Below are 19,521 nucleotides of genomic sequence, written 5' to 3'. Positions count from 1 at the left end.
AGGAAACAAGTATTTATTATAGAGTAGGTACTTTACAGTATACCCGTGTAATGTTAAATTTTTATTTAGGAAAAAAATATTAATGTGATCGAACATAAACCGGTTTCAGCGACAAGAAGGACCATTATTAAGTAATTATGACTACTTTTGCAAAAGTTTTTGTTTATACGTTTTTTACCTCACGGTTTTGTCAAGTTTGGCATAGCAACAAAGTTACTAGTTAAGTCTTAGTGATACCATCTATGGGCTTTATTGGTTGTCATAATGGACTATAATACATTATATGCATGACTGAGTGTCACGAATCAAGTCTCATGATACAATATTCTGATTACCTACTTGTAGATCTATATGTAGAACGTCTTGCGAATCTACTCCAGTTAATTATGTAGGATATTCTATATATATAAATGCAAGTGTCCTGACTGACTGATTCATCAACGCAGAGCCGAAACTACAAAAGCCAGAAAGTTGAAATTTGCACACCTGATTGCATTTATAAAGTGTACAAGAGATAAGAAGCGATTTTGAGAAATTCAACCCCTAAGGTGGTTAAAAAGGGGATGAAAGTTTGTATGGGGTTAAAGTTTTTTTTTAACCTAGGAATTTGAAACTTCGTAAAAAGATATATTATTAAAATACAAGAAAACTAATTTCAGCGTTTTTGAAAATTCATCCCCTAAGGTGGTGAAAAAGGGGTTGAAAGTTTGTATGGATATCAAAAAAAATTTCGAGTGGTGGAGTTGAAGTTTTGTATTTAGGGATATTATTAGAAGACAGGAAAAGTAATTTCAGCGTTTTGTAAAATTCATCCCCTAATAGGGTTAAAAAGGGGATGAAAGTTTGTATGGGGTTAAAGTTTTCTTTTGAGCTAGGAATTTGAAACTTCGTTAAAAGATATATTATTAAAATACAAGAAAACTGATTTCAGGGTTTTTGCAAATTCATCCCCTAAGGTGGTGAAAAAGGGGTTGAAAGTTTGTATGGATATCATACATTTATTCGAGCGCGGGATTTGAATCTTTGTATTTGGGGATATTATTAGAAGACAATAAAAGTGATGTCAGCGATTTGTAAAATTCATCCCCTAACCCCACAGGGTTAAAATGGGGTTCAAAGTTTGAATCCATTACAAATGCTTTGAAACTTCTTAGAAAGACATAATAGCCGATTACAAAAAAAAGTAACTGCATCGTTTTTGGAAATTATACCCCTCAAGGGGTTAAAAAGGGGATGAAAGTTCGTCTTGGGGTGTAAATTTAATTTTCAGCTAGGAACTTGAACTTCTTGCATAAAAAAGGTATTAAATTAAAAAACATGAAATCTAATTCAAGCATTTTTGAAAATCATCCCCCAAGGTGGTGAGAAAGGGGTTGAAAGTTTGTATAGAGATCAGATATTTTGTGAGTGCGGAACTTGAATCTTTGTATAAGGGCATAAGGTACCTATTATGAGAATACAAGAAAAGTAATTTCAGCAACCAACATCAAAATCCACTTGACTTAAAACTTCATACAACTTGCTAAAAAAGAAAAGTACTTAATTTCAACATTGCTTGGATATGAAAATTATAGGTACTAAAGATGTAAAATGTTGAAGATAAGATTCCACGCGGACGAAGTCGCGGGCAACAGCTAGTGTAGATATATGAGTTGCTTAGTAACATACTTAAAAGTCTTAAAACTGTGTTTTATGCAACAATATGAAATAATATTAATTAAGCAGCGGGTAATTATTTTTGAACCATGCATTAAACAAATTAATTTCAACATTTACAATTTTGATAATATTTACAGTTGATTTTTAACTCTTAATTCGGCAACAACGTCCAAAACACTGGACATAACCTTTGACCCTCTTTTTGCATTTTTCTCTTAACCAGAATCATTGCTTCTATTAAGCGCCGAGGAGGTTTGAACTCACGACCATCTGCGTTTTCTGTGGATTTAAGGGCATTAGGCAGTCAGTCGCTAACATCACCGCTTTTCAAAGTAACCGCTATGTCGGAAGACATCATTAAAATAATTCAAATATCCATCCAAACTGACTAATTTATACTACCGCGTTATGGACTCATCAAGGTTTAGAACTCATAGTTTTGATTGGTCAAGGTTCGCGTGCGTGCGATACGCGATATTATCTTGTACGCGTAAGGGCGCGCCATCGCCATCTGTCGGGCAGATGCCGCTGACGTCATCCGAAGCCCCCGCCGTGGGGCTTCGCGCACGCGCCGCATCTCCCCAGCTGACCCATCCTGATTTACTCATATCCTCGCCTTTTATTACGTCCTGGTACTTGTGTAACCTGATTCAAGCCTCATAAGACTTTATTTGCTCATATTGTTAGTTAACTAAATCACAAAACTTTTCCAAGCGGAGAAATATTACCCTTTCTATATACCTATGTATAATTGGATATGTAGTCGGAGTGAGTATCCTGCGAATTTCAGCATATTTTTATTAAATACTTTTTAATTTTTTTTTATAGGACATTTTCAAACGGTGTACATATTAGCTTTTATAGGAAGGGCAATAAGTTAATTTTACTATTTTGCTAGGAAAGGTAATCGCGTGATTGTTTTAGTTCGGTCAGTTCTACTTGTGATTAACATTGAATAAAAAAGATAAAATAAAATAGGCTACATTTCAATTTACTTTTGAAAACTTAATCAAAGTTACGTAGTAATTTACCTTTCATGCCATCACGGTTGGATGTTATCATTACGCCGACTTAACTAGGGTTGTCTTATTAGAGCCACAGATATCAATATTACCTATGTAGATCCTCCACTTAAAAAAAAGGCGTTTTAGAAATATTATTATTAGCCTAAAGCGTCACGTATTTAGTTTTTTGACAATTTCGGGTTGCACAGATCTCATTTTCAATATGCTTCAACAACATACATATCCGTCCGTATCGGCTCGAACAATAGGTTATTTCAGCTCCTTCATATTATTTTTTATCTGAAAGAAATAAAATGTTGTTTTGAGGTCGAAAAATCGATCTAGCTAGTCTTATCTCTGGGAAAATACGCATTCTTGAGTTTTTATATGTTTTCGAGCAAAACTCGGTCTCCCAGATATTCATGGTATAGAATAATGACATCGGAATTTCCGGAGTTTTAAACAGTGATCGCTTTTATATTATCTATGTAAGAATCATCAGATTATCACGTATATCTGCAACAATAACCTTAGTGGCTTTACAATAATAGGCAAGTGTCAGCACGCGACGCCTGCGCAGCAAGGGGTACAAGGGCATGATGATAACTTTAATCATCACGGCACTTACGTCGTGTCGAGGACGTGGTACGTCTAGGTCAGGAGCATGGTGCTTAATAATAACTAATTTTATTGGACGCGTCTGGTCTATAATCTGTTACTCTTAGTCAAGTCAAAGACTTTTTTATACATTACATATTATTATTTTTTCTAACGTAATCGTCGATCGTTTTGTATTAAATGAAAAGTAGGTGTGTGGGGCAGGTAGACTTTTTTTGTGATAATTCATTTTGATTTTTTTTTACTAAGGTATAATCATAAGCACGAAATTATTAGGATGACTATAATAATCAAATAATCCAGTTATGATAAAAATGTGTCATAATTATCGAGTGTACAGGCTTTTAAGGCAGCATAACTAAACGCAGAATAGCGCGGGAGGCATGCGTACGCGATTCGATTTCAGCTACTGGATCCAGTGACGGCGTCGCGACTAAGGGCGGGTGCTGACTGTTGTTTATTTATTTATTTATTTAAACTTTATTGCACAAAAGAAAACTTATCGTACAAAAGGCGGACTTAATGCCAAAAGCATTCTCTATCAGTCAACCTTAAGGCAAAGCAGAGAGATTGTGGGCGGTGCTACTAATCACTAAAGCTAATCTGAACAACAACTAATCTGATCTGTGTTGTTCGAGACAATTCATTTATGAAGAATTGTCATTTTATTACAAACAAGATATATACAGTGGTATTACTAAAAGAAATTAATAACTATTCATTTATTAAATTTGTTTTATAAATTATACGTCCAAGAGTTGCGTCCAGTTCATATCAAACGGGACCTAATGATAAAGGATTATCATAAACTTCCGTGCGGAACATATGAGCTACTGATTTGGCCCCATGTTTTATGCTGTTGATTTTGCCTTCGTTTAATTCATACTGAAAACGATAATTGTCATTCATTTCGATACTTATCATTAGGGTATATATCATTCAAAACAATTGAAGACAGTGTGGTCACATATATACAGGGTGACATTTAAGTCGTGAACCGTAATTATGTTTTTCTAACTCCATAAACAACGAGCAATTTAATTCCCTTACTCTTACTAAAATCAGACAAGATATTTTTTATTTTTTTGTTTATTTTTTGTCATTTATTTTACTTCTCCATCCATAAAAAATATCTGATAAATACGGTACCTATTAAAATAACCGATTTGCAAGACCGAATTGATCCCATGAGAGCTCCGCGAACAGTTTTATACGAAGCTTTAACAAAACATACTCTAGCGACCGGTATATAAAAATGTATAAATATAAAATGAACCATATGCACATACCTTTATGCCACGTAACTCAAGCACGTCGCTTTCTTCTTAATGTACCTCATTAACCGACAAAAATGCGTTCGTTAAAAATAACAATGTTTATTTGCTATTGTTAACTCGATTCTCAGTGGCTAAAGTGCATACAAGCCTTTCCTTTGTCACATAATCAGTGCAAATAAATGAAAGTGTTAGGTATAAAAGTAAGGCGGATTAAAAATATCACAGACTATCGGGTTCTTTCTGCTTGGAATGTACTTGAGTATAATACCGCACAGATAAAAAAAAGTCTGTACAATTTTACTATCTATGTTTCATTATGGCCATAATTTAATTAGTCTGAATATTGTTGAATTAAAAATAATTAAATTGTCACAGTAAATAAATTTTTAGGTTTCTATACCTCAAATGGAGAAACGGAAGCCTTTAAAATGACTGTCTGACACAACCAAGTTGCTCCGAAAATATTGAACCGATTCGTAAAGTGGGAGGACTTCTATTCGAGGGGTCCGCACTTGGCCCGTTTTTTTAAACATCGATTTTTAATCATGACTATCATGAGTTAAAAATTACCCGCAAAAATATCGTCTGGAGAGCGAGTTATAATAAATTGAAAAACAAATATATTGGTGCACGTTTATTGTTTGTATTTGCCAGGCAAACAAATTGCCCTAGCCTGTGGTTACCCCATGGAGGGCTTGTAGGGCAAATATGTATAACTAGATCAAAGAGTCGAGGTGCTTCAGCGCAAGATTTTTGGAAGTGTTGTTTTGTTCTAAATTTTTACTGTTTTGGAAAGTCAAATGTTTTTATTTCTTTTGGACTTACTTTGGTACTTAATTTTATGTAATTTTAGTAGAAGAAGCAACTATAGTCTCATGTAGTCAACTAGTCAATTGCGGAGCGAAACGTGATAGGTACATCTCACTAGATCGATATCGATTCCGGTTCTAATATTTGGGCTAATAATATGTTGTTTATTTACTTAGCGCACTCTACACTTACGAGTATTTGATAAAAAAACCAAACTCACGCTAGACTGGGCCGGGGCCGGGCCGGAGCTTCCGGCGCGTCGTTTTCTATGAGCACCACACGTGATCACCGATCAGCCGTCATAGGACACGTCGGACGCCTCGGCCCGGGCACGGCCCGGTCTAGCGTGAGTCATCCTGTACAAGCCGCTTCCTAGCCTATACATTTTTCCTAACCGTACAGGTTGTAATTACGTATGTAATTTCTTCCTTACATTAAATTAAAGTACTTAACCATATAAAACGTATTGTACCTAAAAATATACATTTTTATATTTGTTTGCTGGTACACCACAAGCGAAATTGTCTGGTTACGTAGCGGGCACGGTCTGGTTTTCGTTGTTTGCCAAATATATTATATCGTTATTTACACAGCGCGATCATTAATACAGACGAGGGCCCACTTATTAATTTTAATAAGTGGGGTGACTCGCAGTCTGAAGGGGCGACGACAGTACGTTAAGTTTGTTTTATTAGTTTTGATTTTATGGTTTCTTTTTTATTTGGTTATAGAGGGAAATTATGCAAATATTATAATTTTATATTAATGCGAGTACGAGTATCACCAACATGTTATTTTTACGAGTTTTTATAGCTGCTTTATTGTTGCTCGATATGTAGGTATTAATTACGAAATGAGTAGGTACCTAAGGTACCCATTAAGTAGACTTCATGTGTGTTCTCTTAATATAACACACATAAACCATAAACCTTAACATAAAAAAAATATAAATTTAAAAACATTATTATCTGTAATGTGTATTAGGTACATTATTATAGAGTACCCAATAATAACATCGAATATGGTTTTATAATGACTCAAATTTCGAATATCTCTGAAAAACAAATGAATTTGATTAACCTCGTAAGACCCACCATAGAAAGATTTCCAATTTTTAATTTGAACCTTATTGGAACGAATTTCGTTTGTTTTAAAACGAAATGAAACAAAAGAAATACTACTTTAATTGTTTCGTGTAAGGTTCAAATTAGATTGCATCGAATATGTACATTTTAATGTACATTTAGACTCACGAGGTTAAGTGTACCTTAATTCTAACATAAGTCGGGAAGACGATTTATTCGAAATGAAATGTCGATTGCAAACAGTGTGATCGACGACACAATGGCGGTCGTAACATGCGGTTCGTGAACACATCATAAGCCTATATATGTGTAGATAAAGCAATGTACGAAACTGTACATAACTGAAAATGAAAATGAAAATGAAAAAATATTTATTCAGTTTACGAAGTACTTATACAATTGTAAGTGTTGGTGCCTCTTTTTAAGTAATAAATACCTGTGTTAAGAGGCACCGCTCTTCCTTGTTATGTATATATTTTAAAATTAACATAGATATTAAATGAAATAAAATTTCACACGAGAGAATAACAAAAAACAAAAATAATTTCTTATACTTAAGTAAGTTTAATTTAACCTAATGAGAATATGGACTTGCAAGTCCATATGAGTGTGTGTGTGTGTGTGTGTGTGTGTGTGTGTGTGTGTGTGTGTGTTTGTGTGTGCGTGTGTGTGTGTGTGTGTGTGTGTGTGTGTGTGTTATAATCCAAAAACATTTTGGATTAAGTTTTCTGTATCATAATAAGTCTTACATTTAAGCCAGTCTGTTATAATTTTTTTACATTCATAAAATGGTAAGTGATATATATTTAAGTGCTTATGTATGACATTGTATAGTTTGCCGGATTTATAGACAAATTGTCTACTAGCGTATGTGGTGTTTATTGAAGTGGTTGGAATTATGTTATCGTTTCTCCTTGTATTTCGTATGGTAGGTGTATATTTAGATTTGTGTATTTTTAAAGTTGCAAATAATATGTAGAGTTTTCTTACTGTTAATACATCTGAAAGCTTATATAGGTCTACGGTTGGAAATCTGAATGGTTTAAAATGCATAACTTTTAATAGTGATCTCTGCGCTCTTTCAAGCTCTAAAAATTTGGTTTTAGTGGCGCCTCCCCAGACCGGTATGCAGTAACTAATTATTGATTGTACTAGGGTTAAGTATATTTGTTTAAGAATTTCTGAATTAGCGATATGTCTTAAATTTTTAAAGACCCATATAAGCTTTCTGACTCGACTCATGAGCAGCTCTATTTGTAAGTGCCATGTTAGGCGCTGGTCGACGAGTATTCCTAAATACTTAACACTTTCAACTTTGTTTATAATAGAGCAGGCACAGTTTTGTGTATTGTTACTACATGTGTGGATTTTTATACTATAAATGGGGCCAGGTTGTGAGCTATTGTAGTTTGTGAAGCAAATATAGTTTGTCTTTGCTGTGTTTAATGTGAGGAGACGAGAGCGGAGCCAGCAGGCAACTTCTGATAAACCTAGCTCTGCAGAGTGTTTTACGTCTTCCCAAGTGTCTCCAGTGAAGACAATGGCTGTATCATCGGCATAGGTAAAAATGTGTCCTCTGTTTATGTGCATATTACAAAGCTGGTTTATATATATTAAAAATAGGGTTGGCCCAAGGACGCTCCCCTGTGGTACACCAAAAGATATATCTGATTCTTCGCTTATGTAGGTTCCTATTTTTACTTTTTGCGTACGGTTTTGGAGATAGTCTTTAAAAAGTTGTAGTGGAATGTCTCTAATACCTATATTTTCTAAAACTGAGAGCAAGGTGGGAATGGAAACAGTATCAAATGCTTTTTTTAAATCTAAAAATACTGTTAAGCATTTTTTATTTTTATCTATTTTGTCTACAATCAGAGACGTGAGAGCTGTTACTGCATCTTCGGTAGATAGTCCTTTTCTGAAGCCATATTGATTGTCTGATAGTATTTTGAAGTTTGTGAGGTAGTTTAAAATGCGTTTATTAAGTAGTTTTTCTAATATTTTAGATATAGCGGGTAAAGCGGAAATTGGCCTGTAGTTGGATGTATCATCTCTATTTCCACTTTTGTAGACTGGAGTAATAATTGCCTTTTTAAGTGCGTTAGGAAAGGTGCCGGTCTTAAAACAAATATTGATAAGGTGAGTTATAATAGGAACAACTATTGCACTAGCCATTTTCAAAAAATTTGCAGAAATGTTGTCCCAACCCGGGGCACTATTTGATTTCAAACTCATTAAAGTCGTGTAAACTTCCCTGGAGTCAGTGTCTAACAATACAAAAGAAGATAGTAAGGGGTTAACCGGTTGATTAGAATTGTAAGAAATATTCGAATTGCTTGTTAAAATGTTTTCAGCTAAATATTTTCCGATACCGGCGAAATACTCATTAACTGTATTCACAGCATCTGCTGGAGAGTCTTTGATATCGAGTAGTTGATTGCTATCTGTGTTTTTGGGTTTACGGTTTGTTATGTTATTTATAGCTTTCCACAGATACTTAGGGTTTTTACCGGCTTTGTTAAGTTGTTCTTGGTTATATGCTCGTTTAAGTTTTTTAATGAGGTTATTGCAATAATTTCGATATCTTCTATATGTAATTTTAAGTATGATGTTCTCTGGATCAGAGCGTAGTTTAAGCTGCATGTTATTTCTGTTTCTAATACAGCGTAATACTCCCATAGTAATCCAAGGCTTAATTATACGTTTTTTTACAGGAATTAATGTAGTGGTAGTATTTTCTAGCAGGCAATTTCTTAATTTACTTATTAAAATATCTGTCAACTGGTTGGGGTCCATATAAGAGCATAGGTTTGAAAGATTTTCTTTAGATAAAGTACAGAGTGCTTTTTCAAAGTCGATAGATGTTTTTGTTTTTTGGCATGTTTCTATAGTGTTAATCTTTGATAACTTAAGGAATATCATATAATGATCTGTGATAGATGTTTTTAATACGAATGTATTTGCACAAGTTTTGCTTTTGTCTATTTTTAGCATAAAGTGGTCAAGGCAAGTTTTGTCTCTCGTAGGTAGTAAGTGCCCTGGCAAAAGACCGTGCATCGACATCATGTTTAGATAGTTAAGCCTATTACTGTATTCGTACGACTGTTCGTTTTGTTTATTTATAATATTAATATTTAAATCGCCAGTGATGATTATATTTTTAAAAGTTTTGATGGTTTCTATATGATCATTAAGAGATGATATAAAACTTTCTGCGTTACGGTTTGAGGGAGAGCGATATATACCGAGGATTTTTATATCAGAAAAAGTGATCTCTAAGCACGAGGCTTGTGATATTTTTTTTTCCTTTACCTTAACTTTATGTGTATTTCTAACATAAATAACCACACCATCATTTTGATTAAGATGGTAAGTCGAAGAATAAGTGTTATAGTTTTCAATTTGGGGTATGGGTTTGGTCGCATTTAATCTACATTCACTTAATATTAACACATCAACATTAAATTTAAACTGAGATAATGCCAAGTCCAAGTCATCAATGTTGCTGTATATGCTTCTGATATTTTGTGATATGATTGTAAAATCTGATTTATATATGTTAGTATGTTTTGTTAAGTCCTCAAGTTGGCAATCAATGGATTGTGCAACAGCTAAATTGTCTAGTTGATTTAAAGTTATAAGTGTAGTATCCATGCTCGATTAAAAAGTTGTAAATAGGTGTATATACCGGGCATGTAAGTATTTTGAGTAGTGTATATAGAGGGTATGTAAGTAGACTGGGTAGTGACATAAGATAACCTGTTTTTGTGTAATTGGATATGACTGACATGTTTATTTTTAAAGTATTCTAAGATACATGTTAAAAGCATATTTGTTACGTGTGTAAGAGTGTATGTTGAGATCAAAAATGATGTACAAGTGTGAATAAATCTTAACCTAATAGTGTTATCATTTAGTAATAATACTAATAAAATTTTCTGAATAAACTGAAAACTAATTTCTATAAACCAAAATAGTCATGCTTCTTGCATCAGTCTATTTACTTGAGCCTCGTTGTTTATAAGGATTACAGGCGAATTTTCACTTTTTCTAACGAAAACTCTACCAATGTTCGTCCAGCAGAACGCGTAGCCTTTGGATTTTGTCAAGTCGCTGGCCAGGAACCGCAGGCGGGCTGCTTTCGCCGTCAGGTGCTCCGAGACGTATATAGGTGTGTTTTCGTTCTTGGTATGGCCGAGGTGCTTCGCACTTAGTTTGTTGTTCCGGTTTTTAACGTTGTGTTCCTTACATTTTTTTAAAAACTTGTCCTTCAACATGGTTGATGACATCTCTACTACTATCGGTGCGTTCTCATCTTGTTTCTTTGCTCTTAGTCTGTATATATCCATTACGTTAGTCTGAGCCATTTCACAATCAATATTTTCTGAAAGTTTTGTAACCATCTTTAGAAGGTCGTCTTTGGATTCCTTGCCAGTAAAAGGCACATTTTTAATTTCTATGTTTCTTTTTCGGCTCTCTTTCTGCGTATTTTCAAGTTTTTCTTCTAGTAATAAGATGTACTCCTTGTCCTTTTTATTACTGACTTCCAGCTGTTCAACTTTCTTTTTGAGCTCCTCATTTTGCTGCGTGAGTAAGTCAATATTCCGCTCTATGTTGTCATTTGTCTCCTTAATTTGTTGTAGTGCGGGACTTATTTTCTTCAATTCATCTTCTTGAGGTTTCAGCATAGATTTAATCATCTCTCTCATTTCACTTTTTAATCTTTCATAGTCAATGTTTGTATTTTGCTCTTCCTGTTTGCGATTTGTATTTTTATCCGTAGATGACCTCGTTGCCATGTTAGGCTTTTTGTTACCAGGCGTCATGATATTAATGGCGTATAGGCACCTGGCGTAATGGCGTATAACTAGACATTAAACCACTCGTGTAATGTTATTATGAAACGATTCTTCAGTTCGTTCCATAAACCCACATTCTTGTGCATTGCCTTTCAGTATGTTGAAAATCACATTTTAAACTACTAAAGGATGATTCACGTTAGATCAGGTCGTGTCCGGGCCGAAGTTTCTGGCGCATCGTTTTCTATGGAAAGCATCTCGTTATCGCCTGTCATGTCATAGAAAGGTCAACGCCGGATCCCGGCCCGGACGCGGCCCGGTCTAACGTGTCTCATCCTTAATGTAGTACGGTCTAGTATCTACATACGGTCTATGGGCCCGATTCGGATTTTGAAATAGACATCTATTAGACATCTTTTAGACATCACCATGATACGATAACTTTATGTTTAAGATCTAACCTGTCAAATTTGACATTTGCGCGATTCTGGAGATACGCTTGAACGATTTCCACAGGATATGACTTAGAGATCTAATTCACATCTCAGAATGGGTCTAGTACGTGTCGTCTCTTGTGAATATCTTGTAGTTCGAATACGGCAGTATCGTAGCTCGTTACGCTCAATTGCTCAATGCCAATTTTCTAATATGATACATGAATTAAAGAGTGTCGATAGAATCAGATAAATAAATCGTTATAGAATAAAATATATTTATTTTACTAACGAATATACAGTAGGTACTTTTGTTAATCAATTCTGTTTTCTAAAATTGTAATTTTGTAATTGTGTTTGTGTTTGTGTGTTGTATATTCTGTTTTGTAAGTAGGTAAAGTTAAACTCTTACTTATATGTAGTAAATTTCTAGTTGGCAAATAAAACAAACGGACTTAATCCCTTACTACCTAGCCTTGAACTTAATGGTACAAAAAAGTCGGTATAATTCGACAATGTCATTTGATACAAAGGGTAGATAGCCCCTAACGGCGCGAGTACCACGGAGTCGTCGAGGCGCGTGCCGCCTGCGGCACATCTCTAAATTGCAATTTAATCTAATTACCGAATGATATAATTTTTCGGTTCAGCCTAATCAGATAACGCAAGCATTATCGAGTTAAAGCGTCGTTTTCCAGCGGGCGGGATCGCGAACGGCACTTTGGCGTCAATTATTTATGCTAACGTTACTCTGCCGTTATATTTTATGCGCATGCCCTATTTAACTTTACGGATTTGCCCATTCAAAGTATTGATTTTTACACTTAACATTGTCACGTCAACTGAGTCATAGTAGCAATAACAATTGATCGTCAAGAACTGATCCTAAATTAACATACTTTTGTATAGGGAGAAACAGATACGGATAAACATAGAAACCAAGCTAAGTAGGCAGCAATTTCGAGAGCCCAGACTGTGCAAGTGTTATTTTAAACGTCGAACTTCTGTGAAATTATGACACTTGCTCAGTCTAGGACTCTATGCTATCAAAATCGCTGCTAATTTAGCTTGGTCGAACTCTAACAGACGGGCACCGGGCATGACCGAAATTTATATTTAGGTTAGGTAAAACTTATTACGTAATAACGCTATGAGAATTAGGTTTATTTAGAAGCAATAAGAATGTAATATTGATATTTTTCCCTGTTATTCATTGTCTGCGATCTCTTGACCGTACACGGAGCAGTGGTATTTCAGACGTTTGAGAGGCGTAAAAGCCATTTCAACAATTTAATGAAAATTATTAGCTAGTAATTAATTTTCGTTGAAATTATTAACTATATGTCCTCCACTTCGTTCTCCTCAGTGCTGAGGATTCTATCGATATTTAGTGTTATTAGGTCACGTTACATTGTTATCTATGATTTAAGGATGACTCACATTAGACCGGGTCGTGTCCGGGCCGGAACTTCCGGCGCTTACTTTTCTATGATATGAAAGGCGTGATCCGGCCCGGACACGGCCCGGTCTAACGTGAGTCATCCTTAATGATGAAATTTGTGTTTAGACCTAACTTCCGCAGAAAATGTTACTGCGAAGTTACATAACAGCGCCTGTTTAAATACTTTAGGCAAAACATTATACATACAGGACCTTAGTTAATTATTCAAAATCTAAATTTCGCTTTGAAATTCATATATTTAAACTAAATAGGAATACCGCGCATCTTGAAAATGTATTTTTACCTCACCAGCGTGTAAAAGCTCTCTTTGTAATTCAAAAACTGATAAGAAAGTTGCATTTTATTCACATGTGTAAAGTTATCTGATGCAAATATTTTGAGTTGTTTGCTCATGTTAGCTGATAAAATTGATTTTTGATGATTAATTGATAATTCTGAATGATAAATATTTTTAATTACGTTCATTTGAATTTGATTTGTAATTTTATACAGTTAGCGCGTTGGTGTGGTGAAAAATTTTGTTTCACTCAGGAGCAAAGTTTGTTAACCTCGTGCCTTGAAACCTTCGCAACGCTCAAGATTTCACTTTTCGAACCAATTTTGGAATCTTTTGCTTGCTCGGATATTAATTTTAGCACGAGAGGTTAAACAACAACTTTGCCCCCTTGTAAACCAATAACTATTGTAGTGTAAGCATATAAGTTTGTTTATGTTATGTTATGTTAATGTTTAGTTTAATTATTTTGTTACTTAATACTTTTTTTTGTTAATAACCTTTTCCTTAGTGACAATTAATAAATTAAGTTAAGATATTTAGTGAAAATCGTAAGTATGATAAGTACTAATCGGTTGATGTCTGAACGAGGGCGAGTTCAATAAGTTAGCGATTGCGGCGATAAGCGTAGTTTCCCAGTAACTGGATACACGCCCGTGCACGCGTCACTGTATTTGTCGACAATATTGTGTTTGTCGATTATGCAGGGCACAGACATTAATGTGAGACAAATTTCGTTCTCGTATTGATCTGTACGTACAGGCAGATGGTCTAGAGAGAGCACTCTCTAGTCAGGGTACCTTGTTATCGTCATTAGGTTCACGAGTTAGGTACACAAATCATACCATAATGCCTAGTTTCTTTATTGTTACTTTAGATAAAAGCTACAAACCTACGAAATCTTTATTCGGAAACTAAAGTCGAGTCCTTTTAACTTTTTAAGCTTAAAAAATACTCGACAAACGACTTGACTCGAACTTAAAACACGGAAGTTTTTTTAAGCGCATAGCTTCGTAAGTCACAATACTGAAAATCCTGACTGTGCATAATTTTTCTAGGATGAAATAGTAATAAATTTTTCTTTAGTTTACATATTTGTGGTTATTGCTTTCAAAGCTTTATTTAAAATACTTATATTGCAAATTCCCAGCAACTAGTTATACACCGTGTTTTTTTTTATTTCCGTTAATTTCAAGGGTGCATTCCTGAGCTTAAATCAAGTAACTTTCTCAAAGACACCGATATTCTAACTAACTCCATTTCGGAGATAATCAATAATTTATTTTTTTCCTATAAGGCCTCTACAAGCGTGTACACTTGCCTTAGGGCCGGTTTACATATTGATTAATGTTTAGAATGAGTTCATACATTTGCTACTAAACTTAAGTACAATCTCGGTCGATCGATGTTCAAAATGACATTGATATGTCACAGATTTCAATTGTTTGGTTGAGTTAAATGTAATGCCCATGTTACAACAACGCTATATGCTACATTTAATTACATTATAAAAAAAAAATTTGTTTGAAAAAAACAAAAGAATTTTTTTTTTGAAAATTAACTATGTCATTTAGTTCTCTTAAACGTTCTTTATCATACCCCGAAGTTAACGGAATTCAATAAAAACACGGTGTATACCTACTACGTCATGCGTGGTACGTTGGCGAAATTTTACTTGGATACAGCTGTACCAATTGGTGGTACCCAAATAAGAATGAGACAGGGTTCTTATGAACAATGAAATACATCATGTTATACAATTAGGTACCTACTCTTTACTTAATTAATTAATTCATCAAAAGTCACAAAACAGCACTTTGGGCTTTTAACAAGTTATGCTAAAAAAATTTGGAAATAATAATATAAGTATTACTTCCAAAACTATATATAGTAAATAGATAAGAAAAGGATTTTCTTAAAAACCTTGCGCAATCGGTGCGCCTTCGGCATGACGTCAACGGTAAAAAAAATGTGAAACGCCACCAATCAGATAATAAATAATCATATTTCTGTTATCACTACGTGTATCGGAATGGGGAAAGGATATAATCGTTGTTATCAAACATAATATTAGTCAACATAATGGAAAAGCATGAATCCGAAACCCAGACTGCTGTGTGTATATCAAGCACATGCCAAATGAGCAATTGTTTATCCATAATAAAGATAATTTTTGTATTCTCGATGAGTAATGTCCAAAAATATCCGATTGAAGCGATGTTCTATAAGATAAGGCTTTATTTAGGGAGATAGTGGGTTTTTACAGTTGATAACAATGTGTTTTCGCATAGATCCGGATAGGAAGCATTCTGAGTCGAGCTGGGTCTTAATCTTATTATATATACTTAGTAAGTATACCTAACGCCGTATCTCGTACAATTATTGTACATATATTGTAGGTATACCATACACTGAGAGAAAAGTACAACAAAAATACACTTAGAATTACAAAAATAAACTTAATCCGGGGACAAGGAGAGTTAACTAATAGGAACAAATTGACTTTTGCAATTTCTATTAGTTCTTGCAATTTCTATTATCTGTTTGTTGAAATTATATTTGGGATTACTGAGCTGTTTGTAGAAATAAATAAACTTTACAGAAATAGTGAAACGTCCATAATTATTACTAAAACTTCATTTTTTCCCCCAGTACAGAACTGTTTTTTAATTCCTGGTGATGATTTTTCTCTCAGTGTAGTGTAGAGTCTGCGCTCCCGAGATTAAGCTCTACCGTATCAACTCGGCTTAACTGGTAGTGCTTCCCAATTGTTTCCGACCAAAAGCACTGCTGTCGCATCCGATCACCGCATTTACACGAAGCTCCGACAGTGCGGCGGTACCGTCCTGCTATTCTGCCCAAGGCAACAGTTCACACGATTTTAAACTTTGAGTAGACTCTCATAGAGTACTGGTTAGCCTGTCTTATGGATAGACCGGCAAACCCTCAATTAGCGCGCACGCGCCGATGCCCTAGGGAGCGTGCACGCGACCGCTCCCTGCAATTTATGAAAATATTGTGTGACTACGTTGCGATTCTCATGTTTGAATAAAATATTTTAAAAGTTCATTTTAGGACATGTGACTGCATACAATTTGATATTTAGCATAGTTACTGTTAGGTACCCTGTTCTGTTCATAAATGTCCTGTCTATAATCATATATTTTAGGGTTACGTAGTCAACTAGTTCCTAGTTTTAAGCATAAAGTGTCATTCTATGGAACTTGCTATACCGATGTAAACGAACCGCTATATTGAAATTGTCAAAGAATGATGAATTTACTAAGTGACGTTTTTTTACATAGTTAGCAAGTTCCATAGAATGACACTTTAGTATCACCATAATGTCAAAAAAATGTTTTTAGGGTAACTCCTACACATACAAATAGTTTTTGTTCTTAATTTTCACTTTAACGCAATGGTGTGCTACATATATCGTTGGATAGGTCTTTCAAAATGAATAGGTAACCAGTAACCACCATTTTTCATAAAGTGAATATTTTCAGAAATAATCGTTCCAAAAGAAAAAATAATATATCCCTTCCTCTAACTTTTGAACTATGGGTCCAAAAATATGAAAAAAATCGTAAAACAAAAGCTTAATAAATACTTTCAAATGTGATAGCGAACATGATTGGTCCAGCCGTTTTTGAGTTAATGCAAGAAGTTTTCTCTTCTTAGTAAAAAGACGTACAAAGCGCTGCGAAGGTACTCCCTTATGCTTGTAATCTACAATGATACTTACTTATAGCCCCCGTCAACCTATTCGGACAGAATGGCAAGTACGGAACCCTACTCTGAGCATGGCCCGACATGCTCTTGGCTGATTTTTTGATAATAAAAAGTCATCAATGAAACAAAACTTGCAAACAAACTAGTTATTATAAGATAATATAGATAAGAAGCGATAGCAAGCGAAATAAATTATCATGCAATGTTTTGCGTCGTACAAAAGTAATCTGAAGTTTGTAGCGCTACGTCGTCAGACAAGTTCAGCCGTAGGGCGGAAGCATAGACTAGGAATCCTCTAGACCAAGTTTAGAGCAATTATATATTTCATGCAACCGATGATGCCAAAAATGCGGGGGTGCGCGGAACAAGGTGAGCGAAGTCCCGTGTCGTGATTGGTCCGTTCAAAGACACAGACGTCACACAAACTGCCGTATTCGAACTTCAAGATATTCACAAGAGACGACACGTACTAGATCCATTCTAGATACGTTATAAATAGTTTAGATATCAACTAGTTCTCTTTTGCGCAATTCGGGCAACCAATGTCACTTTTACGTTAGATAGAGTAAGATATCTATTAGATGTGAATTGGATCTCATAGTCATATCCTGTGGAAATCGTTCAAGAGTATCTGCAGAATCGCGCAAATGTCAAATTTGACAGGTCAGATCTTAAACATATCGTTATCGTATCTTGGTGATGTCTAAAATATATCTGATAGATGTCTATTTCAAAATCCGAATCGGGCCCAAAGACACTTTCGACTCGAATATGGAGTAAAATTACCGTATGCGTGGCAGAGGGGGTAGCGCGACTATGCTCGGTCTAGAGGATTCCTAGTCTATGGGCGGAAGGAACGCTAGTAGCGTGATTTATGGGCACATAAAGTCGCAAACGCACGGATGCCCTTGCGCTCACTTGTATAATTTATTGTTCTTGCAACACTAAGCCCCGGTCACGGTTGACCCGGGCCTAGACCAGCCTAACAGATTTATAGTGCCTGTGTTTTTTTTAATGGAACTCGACGCCGGACCTTGTTAGTTTGTTTTTTGAAATATTTATTCAAAGTTTTAACTTATATGTGACGTCCCATGATCAAAGGTACCTTATGGCGGGTATGGAGTTATGCATATCCCAGTAATCTACAATAAATAAGCTATCGATAACACAAAAGATCAACCTCCTAAGTTGTGTAGTTACAGATATATAATTTTTTGAAAATAATGTTGTAAAATGAGCAAGTTTACGATAGAGAAGTTTTATTAATTTAATTAGTTGCTCGTCATAATGATCTTAAAAAATACCAATAATTTGTATGTAAAGAAAAGGTACCTTGTGGTAAAGTTACATGATGAGGCATGATGATGATGGAACAGTTAGGATAATATTTTGGGGTTAAGATAGTATAAATCGTCTATTTCTTATCAATAATACCATTGAAGACAAGCGGCTTTGAGGTTCGATGACCTCAGATATTCCCTATGGCAATGCGTCGGATATTGGCATTTTTAGCAAACCAATGGCAGATTTATTGCATGCGACCAAACTAAATGAATATTATTCTATACAGTGATTCATGAGACGTGAGCAGGACTAATCCTGCACACTCAGTAACTGATAATTGATCGATCACCGTCGTATTTAGGTGAAACAACCAAAAGTGTGTCCTATTTTTTTACTTTTTGGCGAGGGCAAATTTAATTCTCTACAATCATGGTCACCCTACAAGACCTAATTAATAAACATAAAACCTCTTTAACCGTAATGACAGCATTATGATTACGAAGAAAATAAACTGTCAAACTTGAGTGAGATACGAGTTTTCAAAAGTAACCAGACCGTGATGACATTCAATTTGACACAGAATATCGGTAGTTTAGTATTCTAATTGCAGGGTGACCATGCATGTCGTAAATAAATTAAGAACTTTTTTTTTTCAATACGACTAGAAAATTAACGTTAACCTCACTAATACTGATACGAAACAGTTGCTTATAATTTACGAAATGCGCAGTGTTAGTCCTGCTCACGTCTCCTGAATCACCCTGTATAGTTAAGAAAGACTTGACGAGAGTAGCTTGTGTATTATTATACTTGGATTTGTAATGTCGGTCGATGTACGTTTATAATATTTGCTAGGCCCCCCGATCAGAACTGAAATTATCAAATTAGTTTTTCAGAATGCTAATAACTACTTACATGTCTCTACCAAACTTCTTTTCCCGTATTGACTAGTTCTTTTTGGAAATATTCAATCACTTTTCCATAAGGTACCTTTCTACTAAACTCTGAGACGTCATTACTAGACTTATAACTAACTTATAACAAAAATAAAAACAGGTAAACAAACGTTAAAAATTAAGGTTT

The 19,521-nt window shown here is 34.9% G+C and overlaps 1 protein-coding gene across 1 annotated transcript in view; it reads left to right on the top strand.

The window, feature by feature from the left end:
- The window catches only part of LOC134663803 (LIM/homeobox protein Lhx3), a 69,093-nt gene that overhangs the window by 25,710 nt on the left and 23,862 nt on the right, over nt 1–19,521 (top strand). The window lies entirely within an intron of this gene.

This window comes from Cydia fagiglandana, chromosome 4, assembly GCF_963556715.1.
Source record: "Cydia fagiglandana chromosome 4, ilCydFagi1.1, whole genome shotgun sequence".
In the NCBI taxonomy this organism is placed as follows: Eukaryota; Metazoa; Arthropoda; class Insecta; order Lepidoptera; family Tortricidae; genus Cydia; species Cydia fagiglandana.
Note: the sequence above shows the minus strand (reverse complement) of the source record. Positions and strands in the feature narration are given on the sequence as shown.